The 19,854-nt window shown below is 48.2% G+C and overlaps 1 protein-coding gene across 1 annotated transcript in view; it reads left to right on the top strand.

The window, feature by feature from the left end:
* Window positions 1–19,854, top strand: part of tmtc2b (transmembrane O-mannosyltransferase targeting cadherins 2b) — a 133,686-nt gene that overhangs the window by 8,261 nt on the left and 105,571 nt on the right. The window lies entirely within an intron of this gene.

Raw genomic sequence — 19,854 nt, forward strand, 5'->3', positions numbered from 1 at the left:
CATGCCATAATATACAGTATACGTCTGCTGCTAACACGCCATAACATACAGTATACGTCTGCTGCTTACACTGTAATCTGAGGTCTGTTTACACTGACCTGGGCAATCTGAGGTGAACTTTCTCAGTCAGCAGCACCCCAAGCACTCTAGGTCTCACAAACGTTGACCAGCTGTCCATATTAGATGTAAGAAACCACATGTATTAATGTTAGATTAATATAATATTATTGATTTATTTGAATATGAACATAACAGGAAGTCCTCGTCTACTATGTGGAGATATCAGACAGATGGTCTAAATGAAATTGGAAATAATTTTGGATTGGCTTTCGCAAGGTAATCTTTTAATGAAGTTGGCTTCATCCCTCCAGAATAACCAGTTAGTCCAATATTTTGTTAATTGGTTTAGTAAAGGGGATTCTTTAATTATGTTGTCATCTGTCATTTGCGTCTGACATGGTGGACTAATTTTCAAAGATGTGCCAGCGCGCTTAAGCACTGCTGGTCCAGATGGTGTCTAGACGGAACTCTTAAAGAGTCCAGAGTGCTGTGGACACTCGATGAAGGACTCGCAAAAGGACAGATCTCAAGGAGAAACGCAAAGAGACCAATCTCAAGGAGAAACACAAAGTCCAATCTCAAGAGGAAATGCAAAAGGATCGATCTCAAGGAAAAACACAAAAGGACAGATCTCAAGGAGAAATGCAAGGAGACAGATCTCATAGAGAAATGCAGAGAGACAGATCTCATAGAGAAATGCAGAGAGACAAATCTCAAGGAGAAATGCAAAGAGCTTGATCTCAAGGAGAAATGCAAAGAGACAGGTCTTCAAGGAGAAATGCAGAGAGACAGATCTCATGGAGACGCCATCCAATCTCCTGGCTCTGGATGTCGGGCGCGAGCTCTGATTGACTGCAGAGATGCCGAGACAGGCGGTGAAATTGGATGGCTGCGCCCTGCTCCTTCTTCCTGCCTCCCCTTTGGAGGAGCAAATTGTCAGCGGAGTTTTTCAAGGCAGGTAATTGTCACCCATGATGGCGTGCCGGTGGGAGTGGAGGCGAGGAGTGGACCAGGGGAGAGCGGACTTTAAACAGACTTCTGTCCAGTGACTCGTGGAAAATGGCTGGTTTTTTTTTTTTCAACCAGCAGCCTTGCAGTCGTCCACCTACTATGCTGACCACTGTGCTCCTCCGTCCAGTCGCATTATGGAGAAATAAAAATGAGGCCATATGTGGCAGATAGACAGGAGTATTTTCCCCTAACTGCTGAAGAGCGGAGGGTCATTACTAGAGATTAACGTGAACAATAGGGACTGTATTATAGCTCCTCGCTCTCCCGGGTTTGCCTTTGACTGACATCACGATGCCAGCTACTTAATTAAAGCCAGCAGATTATCCTTATAAAAAAAAATAGTGTTTCTGCTGCTCCCCCAAATCTCCCCCCTGCCTTTAGATTTAATCACCTTTGACACGGGTAATCAGCAGGCGCACACACACACACACACACACACACGCACGTCAGCTCCCAGGCATCCCCAACATTTAGCGCGCAGACAAAGCCACCCCAAATGTGACATAAGCAGGTTGGAGGAGCAGTAAACCTCCAAACCTCCTTGGGATTAGCTGGAGGTGAATTAAAGAGGACGAAATTAAATTGTTTGCCTAATCCGTTTGGTTTGAGTTGGAGAGAGGAGCGCCAGGGGCTGACTGCACAGCAAATGCTGGTATGGCAGGGCAGTGCCGTGTGTGTGTGTGTGTGTGTGTGTGTGTGTGTGTGAAACTACTGAGACATCATTGTGGAACTTGACTTGGCTGTGACTCGTGCAGAATTTTTGCTCTCTCGGCATTTGCTGATGGTTGCATGCTTAGTTTGCAAAGCAAAATGAAAACATATTGGTTCAGAAATGTCCTAAATTGCACTCTCCACAGTTCCTCAGTGGCACAATGTTATTTGCTCATCTTTGTATTTTAAAAAAAAGTATTGACTCCACACTGCGATTTAGAGCTTTAACCTCAGTGCAGCACAGGCTCTTGTTCCCTCGTCATTTGAATGGAATGAAAATGTCGCCCTTCTCAGTGCCTCTCCTCCCCCGAGTCCGCCACCCTCCCCCCACGTCGCTGACCCCTCCCTCTGTCCCCTCCCTCCTCTGTCCCCTCAGTAGGCCGACGCTGTTCAGACAGTGACCCGGGGCAGACTTGGCCCCGCTGTCTTTGTGCGCTCCGCATATCTGTCCCTCTGTGTGGTCTAGCCATTCCTCTGCAGGACCTGTGGAGACCATTCTCCGTCCTAGGTGGAGAATCTGGGCTTTAGCTCCATCCGTTCCTCCACCCACCCCACCCCCACCCTCGCCCACGCCTCTTGTCCTCCGTGGCGAGCCATGGAGATAGTCGGCGGCTTTGTGTACCAACTTGTCAGAATCAATCTGCTCAATCTGCTCGTCTGTGTTAGCATGCGTGCCCTTGCAAACATGCTCTGCGGGAGAGAGAGATGGCAGACAGCAGTGTCATGCATTGCATGTGTTCTTGTTGCTCTCTGCTCAGCACAGGGATGGCTCAGCACTGCACCTGTCTGCACACATGCCAGGCTTGTGTGTTTGTGTCTGGAGGAAGGAAGGAAGGAAGGAAGGCAGTTAGGTCTGATGTGGCGGCTGAGTTGAGAATGGATTGACTTATATTTATTTACAACACTGCCCCCAAAGTGCCTGTCTGTGTGTCAGCTATGAAATTGCATTAGCAGTCGGGGCATCTCCCTGAAGGGCCACCAGAGCTTAGTGTCTAGTTGATGCCATGGAGCTAATCTAATTTGAGGATGGCAGTGAAGAGGCAGCTGGTGGCCTGGGATCTATCTGAATGTGGAGGAGGACCACAGCTTCTGGGTAATGTGCTTTGCGGCCATGAATACGCTTGCTTTTAAAAATGCATCTTGGGCGAATCGGATCACGCGTGGGGTTAGCAGAGCAGAGCGGAGCTACCCTGTGTCTGCAGGGGTGTCCAGCTGGTCACTTATTTTCAGATTTTTATCACTGCCCAGTGCCTACATCACTGCATCTAGCAGTCTCCTTGTGGGGGATTCATTAGGATGCATTAGCGTGTGCAGTTCACTATAAAAGATGGTCGAATGCATTCCAGACCACCTCGGCTTGGCGAAGGGGTTTGAGTGATTGGATCCCAGTGCGTCTTATTAGTCATTTAAACCTTCGCCTCTTGCTTTTCACTTGTGATCCGATCGCCCAAGATGCATTTTAAATCCAATTGTAAACTGGGTCTGTTACCCTGTGACTGCTTTAGATGATTCTCAGATAAGACGCCCAGGTTTGACATAGATATAGCCAGTACTCAGACAGAGGCTGACTGGTAAGGAGCCCACTTTGATCAGGGCCAGACGTTGGCCCGTTATCCACGTCAGATTCAGACACTGCTGCTGGGCTGAGATGAACGAGTCTGAATGTGGGAGAGGGCCACCAGTTTTATACTGATGGCTTTGTAACTCTTTAGTAATCACCTTATGTTCATTTTTATGTTTATGTAAATGGTATTTGGCAGAAGCTTTTGTCCAAAGCAACTTACAGAATATGAATGCTACAGTAGTTAAAAATAATAACATTGGAAAGCTCATAAACTTTAATCATAGTAATACTAACAATGAATAATGATAAAAAAAATAAAAAAAAATAAAAAACATTAAATATCAGCAGTGAAAATGATGAGTTCATTTTAACAAAACTTTGTAAGACAACCTACGGTTCTGGATGTTTCTCAGAGCGGAGACCCACATCTGAAACGGACCCAGCCCAAACCCGGTGTGGATCGACATGGGATCGGTGCCAGAGGCACAGTGGTGGAGCGTGTTGAATGGGAAGGAATTAGGCGGAAAAGTAGAAAACAAACACTCCCCACAATCATAAGTAATTGTAATCTTTACAAAATCTCTGATGGTGTGGTGGCCAATTAGGGACTTAAAAACATTCCTCTGCTTCTCTGCTAAGTAATTATGTTGTTTCTCCTCGTGCAGAGATTGGCTAAAGCACACTGCATCTCATGCCGAGATCGGCTAAAACGCACTGTAATCCACACAGAGATTGACTAAAGCACACTATATCCCATGGAGAGATCGCCTAAAATGCACTGCGTCCCTTGTTTGCTGACTCCGCAGAGAGATGGTCATGCATTTCACGTGCTATTTAATATCCATGCACATTAAGCTTGTTGCTATAGGCCTGTCAAGCCCTGTCTTTGTTATTATTGAGGTCGATGCGGTTTTCTAAAAATGATTAAAGTATAAAATTTCCTCTCGAGTGTGAGAGATGTGAGTCAGACCTGGCGGAGTTCGGAGCTTGGGTGGCGCTGCGGTTTCTCTGCGCCGACGCTTCGCTTGTTGCCAGTTTGTTGGTTCTTCATTCCAGGTTCACTAATCCAGGAGAGAGGAATGATCTGATCTTTGGAATCGTTCCCCTCTCTGAGGTTAGGATCGCTGGAGAGGCTGCTACTGGCAGTGCGGGTTTGTTATTGTGTTATTGGACACGAGAGAGTCGGCTCCAGTAATCCTTCTATGAAGTATGTCAGTGGCAAACAGATAGTAATTGACGTTAAAGATAGTGATGCTTTGATAGTTGCAACATGCTTTGATACATTGATACTTACAAGTTTTGATACATTGATATCATTGAAATTGCCTCATGATGATTTAAGATCTCCAGAAGCAAGCCGCCCTTGACTCTGGCCATGATCAGGTGTTTTTTGTCTGCTGCTGTCAGAAGCCTGTACAGTGGTCATCGCCTGGATCCAGTTACTCTCTCTAGCTACCCAGCTTATGGAGACCATTACTTGGCCCCTCGATGCCTCTCAGTTGGAGTGGGCAATGTCATTCACTCTCTCTAGGTCCCCCTTTCCTGTGTGTTGGGCTCAAATGGCTAATTGCCAGTTGTTCAGAGTTCACCCAGAGGAGCCCTTTGCATTCACTCTGCTTTTCTGACCTTTGACATCCGTGTAATGAACAGGCCCCTGTTTACACCACAATGGCCTAACTGACGAGGGACAAATAACTCTACCTCGGATGTTTGGGAAAGCGAGGGAGGGAGGGAAGGAGGGAGGTGGGGAGAGAGAGAGAGAGAGAGAACTCTGTGTTTGAGAGGGAGAGAAATAACTCAATGTTTGATTGAGAGAGACAAAAAAAATCTGTTTGATGTTTATGTGCAGCTTGAGGAAGGAGGGAGATGTATGAAGTGCAGAGGGAAAGGGGAGGCGGAGAGAGGGAGACTAAGTGAGCGTTGACCCCCCCTCACCAGTAACATAAGAGCCCTCCAGTGCTTCTCCCCAGAGTTCTCGCTGTGGGCCTTGGGAGACTGCAGCAGAACCAGTACATTGCTTCGTCCCTGCTACTGTAATCAGCTCCTTATCACGGCGTCCTCATCTCCTTTCCTCTAGCTCTCCCTCCACGCGTCCCTCATCTGATTTGGCGTCACTCACATCTGATACAGTACGGTAGCTGCCCAACAGGATACTCAGTGCCTCTCACAACACAAAGTGGACGGGTGTGGGAACGGTCATCTCTTAATGGGCTGTGTTAATAGGTGGATGATGTTAATGGGCTATGTTAATAGGTGGATGATGTTAATGGGCTATGTTAATAGGTGGATGATGTTAACGAGCGATGTTAATAGGTGAATGATGTTGGGCGATGTTAACATGTGAATGATGTTAATGGGCTGTGTTAATAGGTGAATGCTGTTATTTGTAAAACTTTACATAATGGGAAGGAAAGACGACCAGTCAACTCTCTCAAATCCAAAGAGACGTGAACCAGGTGTGTAGGTGAATAAATTCGCACCTCAACCTGATGTGAATTTCACGCCGAGAACGCAGTTATTCTTTCGTTTTTTCTTCCTCGTCTCTGACACGGCCGTTTCCCTGGCATCGTTGGCCTTCCCCTGCGCTGTTGGCGGTGATGCAGACTTTTGCGTGAAACCCAAAATTTCATCCTCTCTCTCCCTCTTTCTCTCCTCTCCTCTGCGCCCTCGGGTTCTCGATGGAACGGCTGGGCGAGTCCGAGGCGGTTCCAGATGGGGAAGGGATTGTGTAGTGTTCCCTTTCTTCCGCGCTGCCAGCTTCCAGTCTCTCCGGTCTCTCCAGCTCCCGCTCCGCGCTCTCTCTCTCTCTCTCTCTCTCTCTCTCTCTCTCTCTCTCTCTCTCTCGCACCGGAGGGAGAAGGCGCTCGCTCACCGCATGCACACAGTGATGGACAGAGCCGCCATTCAAGAACTCCAACTATTCGGCCGGCGCTGGCGTCCACGCCTGCTTTTGATCCTGCGGTTTATTTGCAGTGAGATCTGACCCAGTGGAGCCTGGACGAGGGGCTTTCTTGTTCACTTTTGAACCCGGCGATAGTTGAACTTGTGAACAGTTTTCTACGTCTGGTCGGCTGGCAATCGTGCAGAGTGAGGCCTTCCTCTCTGAATCTCATTTTCGTTGAATGTTTGTGTGTGTGTGTGTGTGTGTGTGTGTGTGTGTGTGTGTGTGCACATCTCTCTCTCTCTCTCTCTCTTTCTCTCCCCTGTCTCTCTCTCTCTCTCTCTGCCTCCTCACTCTCTCTCTCTCTCTCTCTGTGTGATATGAGATATTCCTACACACTGGTAGGATTAGGATATGAGAGTGTGCATGTGGCTGTTATTTCTTCATGGAGGTTGCGGTTAGAAGCGGGGTTGGAGGTATGTCTGCTAATAGGCCCTGCTAATGATACTTTCTGAGTGTGCAGATTTGCAATTAATCTAAGAAAATAAATTCTGCTCTTGATTTTTGTGAAAGTATGTTTCCCTAAATCAAGAATGAATTAAGGGAGTAACTGTCGCCTTGGGCTAGTTCTTGGGCAGTGTAAGCCATGTTTTTTGTGGAGAGCCTTGGGACAGTGCTTATTATTAATTGCTTATTATTAATGGAACTTCATAAATAAATGAAAAAATGAATTTAATTTAAAAAGAAAAAAAAGGTAATTTCATCAGGCGGCTTCTTGTCTTATTACAGGTAAAGTGTGAGCATTTAATGTGAAGGTGGACTTTCAGACATGATATGTGGCCAATTATCTCTTTAATTAGCTCTTCTCCTCTGCGCTTGTTTGAGTTTAGCATGGAGCCTCCACCACTGCTATTGAACTGAAAAGCGCTCAAACAGACCTGCCAGGCTGCTTGTTTTTGGTGGCAATGCTATTTAACTGTGAGTGACCGAGCAAGTGTTCAGAAGTATTTTTAAGTTCCTCCAGTCGCTCTGAGCAGTTGTCATCAGTGAGAGAGAGAGAGAGGTATTAAAACAAAACCACCACGTCATCAAACATTAAGTCCCTACTGCCACTCTAAGCAGCTGTCATCAGAGAGCGAGTGAGAGAGGGAGAAAGAGAGAGAGAGAGATGTATTGAAACAAAACCACCACACCATCAAACATTAAGGTTTCTTGCAACCCCCTTTTGCACACACACACACACACACACACACACACATACATACATTCACACACACTTGCACACATACATCAACCAGCAGGCCTGCTTTAGGCCAGCATTCCAGGCTTCTAATGAGGAGGACTGCCTGTCACTCTCCCTGATTGAGTGGTCTGATTGAGGCGGCCGTGGGCAGAACGTATAGCCGCCTCATTTCTGTACCATATGTGTGCTGGGCGCCTGGATCTGGTAATCAGGCTTGGCTGGGCCACAGCGTAGCAGCCCCCCCACACACACACCTCCCCCCATGATGGGGCTTTAGCGGCGCGGACCGCCTACTCGCTCGCTCGCCCGCTCATCAGGTCCTATTCATTCACATGGATGAGGGAAGGAAATCACAGAGCTTTACTGCACTGCTGCAGGGATCCATTTTGGGCTTCAACCAGCGGCGCTGGTCTCTCCCGCTGCCAATAGCGCAAACAAATTAATGAATGAATGAATGCATGCATGAATGAATGAATGAATGAATGAATGAATGAATGAATGCATTGTTTCAGAATAGCATAGTTTGCCGTTATGCTTTCTCAAAATTCAGGGCATGCATTATATAGTTGAGATTTCCGAGCCCTACTGCTGTGTCCCCGCAGAAGCCTGTCCTTGTCCGTCCCCATAGTGGCCCATGCATTATACATACAGCCGGGTCTTGGGAGACCCTTGCGGCGGCTTTTTCCTCCCTCATTAATTGATGAGGTGTGGAGATAAAGTGGGTTTTGATTTGAGCTCGGAAAAAGCAAAAAGTGCTAAGAAGCGACTGAGGCGTCCGGAGATCTCTCTCCGCAAAGCTCGCGGAGGATGAAATGTTTCCATCTGCTTCTGGTGGCAAATGAAGACGGATGAGAGGTGTCTGCGAATGTTATGTGTGCCACTGTAGGATGCTGCCTTGGGAGGAACCCACGCATGTGTGCATGTGTCTGTGTTTGTGCAAAGAGCCCGCCTGATTTATGTAGGACGTCGTCGGGAACAGATGAATTGGCAGGCCCCCCCGTGCTCTGTGTTTGCCAGCTCAATGAGTTTTTAATCGGGTAGTAATGACCTGACATAAGCAGAGATTGGAGGTCTGTAGTAATCAGGGCCCTCGAGGGGGAGAAAAAAAAAAGATCAGACTTACAAATTATTTCTCTTATTTCAGAAGGAACTGTGGAAGAGACTTTTTTTTTTTTTGTACAGTGGCGAGCTGGTTAGATGTTGCCTAGCGATAGTCAGTGAAAAAGTTTGAAGAATGGCTGGAGGAAGGAGAACATTCTGTGCTCCGAGGTTGGCGCGGCGACCTTGACGCCTTAAGTTGTTTGTCCCAGTTCTGCCCTGCGGTTTTTCGCACTGATGTCATCTCGCCCCGGAGTGGCAACAAGCTGTGTTCCATTCCCCAAGTGCGCTTTCAGCCAACAGACCCAAGTGGCAAACAAAGACACACTGGCGTTCTTCTGGGTGCCCCACCATCACAGATACGCATGGCAGAGATGGATCTGGATTTCTTTTTGTGTGAAACAATTTGGCCCTCGCTCACGAGGAGATTTGTGACTGGCACGCATCCTGAATCACACAGACACACATTTGAGATTCATGAACATGTCAAAATACGAGCCTAAAAGGATCAGTCCTCCTTCTGCGGTCACAGCGGTCCTTGATGAAGTGGAGAAAAAGAGAAGATGCTGAATACTCTCTTTTTATTTTGAGGTGGTTCATTACCTAATAGCCTCCTCTTAATGAGTTTTAGTCTCTCTTCATCTCAGACTGCCGTGGCTGAAGTCAGCCCTTCTCTGGCGGTGAAAAATCTTCCCCGGTCACAGGGGAACTCTCTCTCAGACAGTTCCACAGAGCGCTTTGTCATTAGCGCTTACAAGACGAGGCATTATTGGAGCACTTCGGAATCCCACACTGGTTGATTTCGCCGCGCTGTCGATTTGGCAGCTTGTTAACAACAGGCTTGAACATCAGGCATTGCTACAGTAGGTTTTCAGCTCTTTGGGGTATGGTTGCATTGTTAGCGCAGATATTCGATTGCAAACGAAGGAAGAGAACGTAACATGTGGAGACTTATAAGTGTGTGTGATTGAACGTTTCCTTTTTGGCACTCCAGAGTAATGTCATGTGCTCTGGATGTTGGCCTTCCCCTATAAAATAAATTCTGTGATTACATCTGTACAGTGTCCATGAGAGGCTCTTTAGCAATTTGTCCGTTTGATTTGAACAGGGTCTGTTTCCTCCATAAACACCCATCAGCATTCTCTGGCGACCTCCTCCAAAGCAGCAATGTGATGCTCCAACAGTTTATGACCTTTCTGGCTGGAGACTTTTCCATCCTTCAGCCCCTCCTCCACACACACACACACACACACACACACATTCACACACATACACACCATCTCCTCAGCATTCCCGGTCCGGCCGGCCGTCCCCTGCTCTCGGAAAAGTGTGTTCCAGACGGCGTTCCAGTCGCCGTGAGGGATCTCGTGTCAGGCCTGCACGGCTCCTGCCATGCTCCACGGCCGCGGAGAACTATTTGTCTTGCTTTAGGCCCAGTCTGATTTATGGCCCGAAGCCGCCGCTTGAAAGAATACTTTCTCGTGAAACGCGTATCTGCTGGAGCGATCGGTGGGGCGCTCGAGTTTTTCACAGTATTCCGTTTCACTACGACCCCCCCCCACACACACACACACACACACACTTACACACTTACACACACACACACACGAACACGGACATACGCGCACACACAAACACCACCACCACCTCTCCTCATGGAAAGGCTGTCTGTTGTTTAATATCTCCAGTTCAGGCCCATTTAAAAGCCTTTAATCATGGAGTTGGCTGCGATTGCCGTTCGCCAGGGACGGGCCTGTGGAGAGGGAGAGGGAGAGAGAGTCCGGATCTGTGCTGTAACATGAGACTTTAAGCAGACAAGCTGAGCAGACCTGCAGATTGGACCCCAATGCTTTAGCCACTGTTCCTCTCAAGATGGATGCTTAGAATCTATAATGAGAAGCATGTTTTTGTGCGTGTGTACATGTGTGCGTGTGTGTGTGCGTGTGTGTGTGCGTGTGTGTGTGTGTGTGTGTGTGTGTGTGTGTGTGTGTGTGTGTGTGTGTGTGTGTGTGTGTGTGTGTGTGTGTGTGTGTGTGTGTGTGTGTGTGTGTGTGTGTGTGTGTGTGTGTGTGTGTGTGTGTGTATTTGCATGTGTCTGTGTGTGTCTGTGTGTGTGTGTGTGTGTGTGTGTGTGTGTGTGTGTGTGTGTGTGTGTGTGTGTGTGTGTGTGTGTGTGTGTGTGTGTGTGTGTGTGTGTGTGTGTGTGTCGTTGTGCATGCCTTCACTCAAATCAGAGAGATGTCTGGCAGAGGGTGTGGGGGATGGGGAGAGGGATGCACTGTAATCTTGTGTGTCTTCGTAATTAAACTGCGTCAGCAGCGAGGGCTACATCATTGTCAAAAAATGAGCCACTCAGCAATTTAGTGTGTTTTTTTTTTCGCCGCTTGTTTGTCCCATCTCCAGTAAATGTTCGCTTCCTCCTCTCATGCGTGGAATATACTGGGCTGGAGGAAACCCCAAGAAGACTTTAATTACTTTCAGATTCCACCTCCGACTCGGGCTCTTTTGTGCTTCTCCTGCCGTGGGGGAGGGGGCTGGGAGTTAGGGGTGGTGAGGGGTGCTTGTGCTGGTGGGAGGGTTTGTGTGTATGTGTGTGTGTGTGTGTGTGTGTGTGTGTGTGTGTGTGTGTGTGTGTAGGGGGGGGGGGGGGGGGGGTTGCAGCAGCTGTTTTGGGAGGAAGAGGACAGTAAGCGAGATTAGGGGTTAAAACCTTTCGGGGCCCCCGGCCTGAGGTTTTTCGGAGGCCCTCAGAGCGAACCCCTCAGATTTACGTTCACCGTTAGTGGGAAGGGTCACGTTTCACAAACAGCATAATTGCATTTAGCTTGAAGACAAGAGGGAGTGAGAGCGAGTGGAGAAATCCATACGTACAAATACCACATGTGTGCACCCACACACACACACACACACACACACACACACACACACACACACACACACACACACACACACACAGACACACACAGACACATGCAAATACACACACACACACACCAGTCATCCTCATTTTCATGGCCTCAAGGTTGGAAACCATGGCGCTGTAGCAGACAGCAGCGTAACGAAAGCCCGTTGTGCAAACCAGCAGCTTCTGCGCGCAAACCTACACCGTGTACATGTACATACATACGTGTTTGATCAACAATCCCATATTGAATTTGCGGTGTGGTCGGGGGTAAACGTCCATTGTTCAGCCTGCGGTAGGAAGAAAAGATGCTGTTCAGCACGGAGCCTATGGGAGAAACCAACAGCTCACTGAAGCGTGCCATCTTGAAGTGGGATGTGATTCTCCACGTCACATGTACAAGAGGAATGTTATTTTCCCCCCTTTTTCCCCGGCGGTGTTGTCATAAAAAGCCTTTGACCTCCCGGTTTGAAGAGGATTGTGGTCGGGAGTGAGAGGTTAAGGTTGTTCATCTCCGTCAGGGGCTCGGCCGGTTCTTGACAGCTCTAGGGTTTTTTTGTCTGACGTGGGGGGTGGGGGGTGGGGGGTTGAAGGTTACTGTCTCCCTCCTCGCTCTGGCTTTTTCTTTAATAAGCTCCTGGAGCTGTTGACCCTCCGGCGTGATGGACTCCACGCCGCCCGCCCGGGCAGGTTCAGTAAAGGGCAAGGCTGACCGGTTGATCAGGGGGGGGGCTTGTTGTTGAGGAACAACCAGAGACTTTATTAAGACCCCTTTCACAGGCCTCGGATACTGGGAAACATCCACTCCATCTGACAGCTTTTGCCGCGGAGCTTCCGTTATGGAATAACATTTACTGCAGCTGAGCCCCTCTGATGTCTCTGGGTCTGATGTCTCCGAGTCTGAGTTCTACGAAAACACGGAACTGTGTTTCAACTCTAATTAACTGCCCATCATCGGGATATCATTTTGAACAGGCTCTCTTTTAGTTAGCACGGTAGGCGTAGCACAACGGTGTATTTTGGGAGATGCAGCTAAGATGAGTTGGGAGAGCGTGTCCCTGTACTGTTTGAAATTGGCTTTCTCATCCACTTCTCCTGCAGCAGGAAACTGTTCAAATTGTAATCAATAACACCACTGCAAATCACACTTAGTGGTCTGAGTTCTCAAACAGACACAAGCTACAAACGGACATGGACATGAATATGTATTTTCATTTCGTCGGATTATTATGCTAGTATTTCTTGGCTGTGAGGATCTCTGTTGGAGCTCTGCTTGACTGGCTACTCAAAATGACACACCAAAGAAACTTAACACCAAACTTCTCTCCCCTTCCACACACGCACTCCGAGAGGCCACCATCTTAAAACACACACACAGCTCGGAGTACACAGGGCCCATTCACTGCCCGCGAGGCATCCCCTCCATTCAAGTGTGTGCATTGTGCACTCTTTTCTGCCAGGTCTTGGACCGTGCCCACGGTGATGCCTTTGAACATCCCTAACAAGCATTCCCTCCAGACGGGAAACACTGCCTGGCTCTTCCACGGCTCTGTCGATGGCCGTGATTAGCCCAAAGCCGAAGGCGCACTGTAAAGCAGGCCCGTTCCTTTGAGGAGGCTGATCATATGGCAGAATAGACTGAAGCTGAACACTTCTAAACAATGCCAAGACTCTTGGAAATACTGTGCTGGATTGACCAGCTTCCTTCTTTTTGAGCATTTTTGTACGAATGCGTCCCCTAGAGGTTGACGCTCTCTCCTTAGTTCTCATTGCACAGTTTCCATCTTGTCAGGATTTCTTTAAAGAATGAATTTGAATATTGTCACAGTGGTCAATGCTTTGTATTGAATATATACTAGCTTGTAGAGCTAGGAGTGTGTTTATTGTATCACGTCTGAGTGTGTGTTTTGCATTTGCGAGTACCATTCTGAGGTAGTAAGTATACCAGTGAGTGTGGAGATGGACATTGAATGGCAGCGAAGGAAATGAACCGATTCCCATCACCCCTTCAGAAAGTTAATAAGCACTGATTACTCTGGTGTGTATTGATCACGTAGACTGGAGCACATGTGCTATTCTGAAGGCACTGGCTTGCCCACGAGCGGCAAAGGACTGAGTGTCCACTGCTGAATGTCTCCTGACACATCTCCGCTAATGGGGAGCAGCACTTCTCATTTTGTTGCTTCGTCTAAGCTCGTTAGCCCTTGTATGGTTTTCTCTCTCTCTCTCTCATTCTCATTCTCTCTCTCTCTCTCTCTCTCTCTTTCTCATTCTCTTTCTCTCTCTCTCTCTTTCTCTCTTTCTCTCTCATTCTCTCTCTCTCTCTCTCTCTCTCTCTCTCTCTCTCTCTCTCTCTCCCTCTCTCCCTCTCTCTCGCTCACGCATTGTCTTGTGCCCTCAATTTCCTAATTACACCCACTGAATGAGCGGCTCCTTATCTGACACTGGCCGAGCTCTCTCCTGTTTGTTGGCCTCATGGTTGTGTGTGTGTTTGTGTGTGTGAGAGAGAGAGAGACAGAGAGAGAGCTGACTTGCAGAGAAAGCGGTCAAAGAGGACAGACAGAATAATAAAAGGCCTGTTGGTGTGTCTGTGTCTGTGAGTTTACGTGCATGTGTATACGTGTGTGTGTGTGTGTGTGTGTGTGTCTGGGGGGGGGGGGGGGGGTGTGTATGTGGGTCTGTTCAGCGTGATTGGTTAGCCTGAGGGTGTCTCTGTCCTGGACAAGCTTCAGAGCATCTTCCTCCAAAGACACAAAGGCATGATGGACTACAGAAAGCCTCCCTCTAAAAACAGCCAATCCCCAAATCCCCATTACAAGTGAAATGTTGATAATTGGGCCGTTGCGCTTTTATGATCCTATTGAGCTGGATAAAATGAGTAGAAAATGAAGATGTAAGTTAAGCATAGAGACTGATTCATCAAGGGTTTGATGTGACTAATGATGTTTTCATTTTCTCTCTTTCTCTTTCTTTCTTTCTCTCTCTTTCTTTCTCATGTTCGTGGACCACAATAAACCTGTTCTTCCACTCCCGATCAAAGGTAATGCAAACATATTTATTAACCATATATGAGTCCTGTGTGCTGTATAATATGTACTTATGATACTTGGGTTATTTTGATGTCATGGCACTATGTGTAGCCTCTGCAGTATAGCGTATGCATGCAATATATAATGTATATCACATAGTAATGCATGCGATATACAGTATACTACATAGCTTTGCATTTGCTGGGCTTGGGCTGAGCTCATGGTAGGGCATCTGCCTTCCTTCCTTCCTTCGGAGGAAGCAAAGGACCTGCGGTCCAGTCAGTGTGTCCCTGACTCCAGACTTGCGTAATTCCTCTTTCCTTTGATCGGCGATGGAAAAAGCCGAGGCGTGCGTCTCTCTAATGAAGTATAATACCACATCTGCTGACCAGCGGAGGGAGCAGACCTCCGACAGCGCAGCGCCCGTCTGGTAATTGATTTGATGTAGCGCCCGCTCCTGAGGGAGAGAGAGAGAGAGAGAGGGAGAGAGAGGGAGAAAGAGGGAGAAAGAGAGCAAACAGAGAGAGAGAGAGGGAGTGCTAGTGGGGGGGCAATCGGTGGGCAACTTCCCGGCAATCGATGGAGCCGATAGTGCGCTGTAAAGTGCTACCGATGGCCATGGCGACGGCCGCTACTGTAGCCGACGGCGACGAGTGGAGCGGAGAGTGCGTCGGGCTCCTGCGGCGTCACGCACGGTCCGAGAGAAGCGCTCCGTGTGTGTGTGTGTGTGTCCTCCCCGGTGATGTTACGAAGGCCCCCAGGCTTCTGCACGGATCATTTCTCCGCACCGCCAAACACTGGACCATGTGGTTTTCAGCGTCGGAGGCAAGAGATATTTCTCTTTAACTGCCTGTCGTTTTAAGGGATACCCAGGCCATAAAACGCAATATGAATTCCGACTATGGCCTGTTAATGCCGCGTGGCAGGTAGAATCCACAAGCGTGTCGTCTTTAGGGAAGGTAGAACGTGGAAGCATGTCCTCTTTAGGGGGAAGGTATAGAGCTCTAGCCCGAAGCACCATTCCAAATCTTTCTGTTTTGCAATTTATTCAACATGATGGGGCCGGGAGACATTTCAGAATACTGTCTCTGTTTCACCCTTTAAGAGCACCATGAAAAGATTCTTTCAGCGTGTACTTGCACAGTCAAAGCATCAAGCAAATAGCGAGCATAGCAAGCCGGCATGCCGCGCCCTTTCATAATACGGAGGCAAAAGCTCGCCAAAAAAAACACACGTCCAGAATTCCTGTGTTTGATTTTTTAAAAGGTATTATGTTGGTGGGCCGCAGTTTTGAAAGAAGGCGCTGTGCGTTTTTTAAAAGCAGCTGCCTTTGGCGATGCCTGGTGCGGTGCTGGACATTGTTCTCATGCGCTCAACCCTGCCGTACCTGGCAGCCGTTCCTCCACCGCGCGCTGCCCCCTCCCGAGCCAAACACTGGACGCGGTCGATTGCGCAGACACTTTTCAAATCGTAAAAGCCTATAGGCGTGCGTTACGCAAGCGCTCCGCAAGGATCCTTTACCGCCAGGGGAGAGGACGTCATGCGCCTGCTCTTAGCACCCCATAAAGACTGAGCACTTCCAACGGCGTGTAGAGCCGCCATTCTCACCTCCACTCAAGGGCGTGCGGGAGAGTGACTGCAGTATATTATTCTCCCCTGCTGCCAGACAGTCCTGCCCGGTCCGGTACTGCAGGTTTTTTTTTTTTTTTTTTTTTGTGGTCTTGGTCACGATGTTCCACCTGAAGAGCCGATACGGTCTCGAGATGTTATCAGAATGCCTCGGGAGAGATAAGTAGAGTGTGCTGGTGTGGTATGACCTTACAGGGAAACTTGTGCGTGTAGGAATAGTTTCTTCTAGGCTTACCGTGCTCCAAAAATGCAGAAGAAATTGCATCTGCTGCTTCTAAACGATCTTCGGTGTAATCTTGTAATTAACTTGCTGTGTTTTGCGCTCTCAAGAAGCCGTGAAAGCTTTATTTGTATCTTCTGGGATACGTAGCTCTGGTATTGTTCTGTAACAGAGTTTAAAGGAAAAAAACGAGGGCCCCAAACGAGCGGCAAAAACAGCAAAGTGTCTCAGCCCCTTTTTTGTTGGGTGTTATTGGTATGGGTCTTAGTGTGGACGTTTTCTGGCCTCAATGGATGCCCGTCCACACATGTCCGAGTGTGCCAGCGGGCAGTGAATGGCGCTGAACTCTAGTCTGATTACCCCGTTCCTGTAAAAAAAAAAAAAAAGCCGCATCTCGCGCGAATGCTGCTGCTGCTGTCACCCAGGGCTGCTCAATGTGTGCACTGTGAGCTGTTTTAGCCCAGTTTGCGTGACTTGAATTTTTAATAGGAGTTAAGCTCCAGGAATGCATTAGGCTGTATTGAGTGAGTGAGTGAGTGAGTGTGTGTGGGAGGGAGAGAGAGAGAGAGTGTGTGTGTGTGTGTGTGTGTGTGAGAGTGAGAGTGTGTGGTTTAATGAAGAGAGAGGGGGAGATGGAGAGCGCGTGAGCCAGAGCGACGGAGAAAGAGATTTTACACTTCTCTAAGCGATTCTATTATTCAGGAGCCGAGGTGCTGAAGACTCCGTGATGTGAACTGGCCCTGACAACTCCATCCCACAGCTCTCTGCCTCATATAATTGATATCTATAATCAATAAAGAAAGGGGGAGTGTTTTCTCCTGCTGAAAAAGCGGGCTTGAGCCGGACCTGAAAGGCTTATCTGACCCAGTTCATTCACGCCTCTCTGCCATGGGGTGGCATGCATTGAAAAGACTTTATTGATGGCCTATTCATGTTGTGGAAAATGGCCGTTCACAGCGAGACAGAGCCGAACACGAGGGCCATTCTCCGCCTAACAGGCGTCCACCGTCGCCACAAAGGGCTGCTTTGTGATCCGCTCACAGTTACAGCGCCGGTCCAGGGAAGCCTTGAGCGCTGATACAATGCCTTGACCTGTCCATGGACTGTCCATCCATATTGGGTGGAGATGTTGCCATTTGTTGACGTAATTAACACAATGGCGGAGCAGCAAGGAGACAAATTGCCCCCGATTATAGATGCAGGTCGCGAGTCCTGGAGGACATAAATCTCTGTTAATACAATTGCTCTGCTCGGCCAGTTAATGTACCAAGCGGACTACTCTCTCTCTCTTTCTCTCTCTCTCTTTCTTTCTCTCTCTCTTTCTCGCTCTTTCTTTCTCTCTGTCTCGTCTCTCTCTCTCTCTCTCTCTCTCTCTCTCTCTCAGCCCAATCTCATCAGTAATTGATGATTTCCCTTCCCTTCCTCAGTCGTTATGGGAGGTGATGTCAGTTATGAGTGGGTGTGCAAATGGCCTGGGTCACCACCCAGTGTGTTTCCCATCTCAGACACAATCTGGGCTTCCCGTAAGTGCTAGGTTCTAATTGGTGTGTGGTGGTGTGTGTGTGTGTGTGTTGTGTTTTTGGCAAGAGTCCAAGGCCACGCCATATCGCGCTCTGAGAGCGTGGGTGGGGCTGGAGTAAGTCATGTCAGTTTGGGGACGTGAGAGATTGTCTTCATAAAGCAGTTTAGCAAGTCTGACAAATTGAAGGGGGGACCCATGTTGTGACTTGTGAGAGAGCTAATTATGGGGACTGTTTTCAGAGATACAAGTGGTTCTCTCATTCTTTCTATTCTATTCTATTCTAGATTCTAGATGATCTGATTCTTATCTTCTATACTCTTATTTCTCTCATTCTTATCTTCTATATTGTCTCATTCTTATCTTCTATATTGTCTCATTCTTATATTCTTGTAGTCAGTTGTAGTATTTTTCTCCATCTCTCTCCTCCACATCACCTTCTCTTCCAATTTCTCTGCCTCTCTCACAAACACACAAACACACAAACACACAAACACAACCACACACACACACACACACACACACACACACACACACACACACACACACACACACACACACACACACACACACACAGAAACACAGAAACACAGAAACACACAAACACACAAACACACAAACACACAAACACACAAACACACAAACACACAAACACACAAACACACAAACACACAAACACACAAACACACAAACACACAAACACACACACACACACACACACACACACAAAAACACAAAAACACAAAAACACAAACACACAAACACACAAACACACACACATCCATTCTCCATCCCCTCCCTCCCAAACCTCTTTGTCCTCTCTTCTCCTTTAAGTACCCTGGCGCTGCCTAATTAGCTATACGTGCGTAGGAGTGTTGCTGGTGTGACGGTGGGAGTTTTGTTTGCTTCTGTTCTGTTTTCCTGCACAGCTCAGCAGCGCACACACCTCCTCTTCACCCTCCCCCCCCCCCCCCCCTACCTCCTCCTCATCCTCCTCTTCCTCCTCCTCTGCACACTCTCCTCATTAGGGCTCCAGAGGCGTCAAGGAGAAGGAAGGGGAGGATTTATTTAAAGCACCTGAGCGTGCTGAACCTAAGGAGATTGTTCCTGTAATGACCGCCTGCCGTGCTCTGCTAGCAACAACACCTTCATTGTGGCTCCCCTTTGGCCCCCGCCGGCAGTCACCTCCGCTGACCGCTGACCGCTTGTCCGGCTAGCTCGCGCTCACGGGGCTCAAAGGAGATTGCTATGGACGTGTCAAGCAGGCAGGGCCTGTGTTACTGCCCCAGGGGAGGAAGGTGCGAGCGGCGGTCATTTGTTTTTTTCCGTGCCGGTCAGCCGATTGAAAAGACGCCATTGTCTGGCGTGGGCTTGAAGTGTTATGGTTTTGCCGCGTGCAGCCTCTCTGTTTGATGGGAGGCGCCCCGTGTGCGCGGTGTTGTGAATGGCGGCCAGTGTGTTCCAGCTGTATATGGCTCTAATCATCTCACAAGGACTGGACTGTTGTGCGTGGCGCGCCGTGCTGTCTCATTTAAGCTGTTTATTAAAGAGAATGGTTGTTTACCACGCAAGGGAATCATCTAATCAGTATTTGGCTTTCCTTTGCCTTATAATCATGCGTCGTGGACTAAAGGGTGTGCTATTATCAAATGGCTAGATCAGAACTGCCTTTGTTACACTTGAAAAAAGTCTTCAAAAGTGTACCTCCAGAACAGTGAATATATAACTGCCTCTACACTGCCTTTATGGTGTGTGAGTGCTTGCATGTGTGTGCGTGCGTGTGTGTGTGTGTGTGTGTGTGAGAGAGAGTGCTTGCATGCATGTGTGAGAAGATCCTGTAAATACTGGAGTGCTGCTGTGCACCCATATGTTTCTTATAGAAGCACTGTGAGGGTGTGGGGATCGGCTGGAGTTTACCACGGGGTAAGACAGTAGACCGCCAGCAGCAGAGGGACCTTCAACACAGGGCTCACAATCATAAAGCACA

The sequence above is a fragment of the Sardina pilchardus genome, chromosome 10 (genome assembly GCF_963854185.1).
Source record: "Sardina pilchardus chromosome 10, fSarPil1.1, whole genome shotgun sequence".
NCBI lineage: Eukaryota > Metazoa > Chordata > Actinopteri > Clupeiformes > Clupeidae > Sardina > Sardina pilchardus.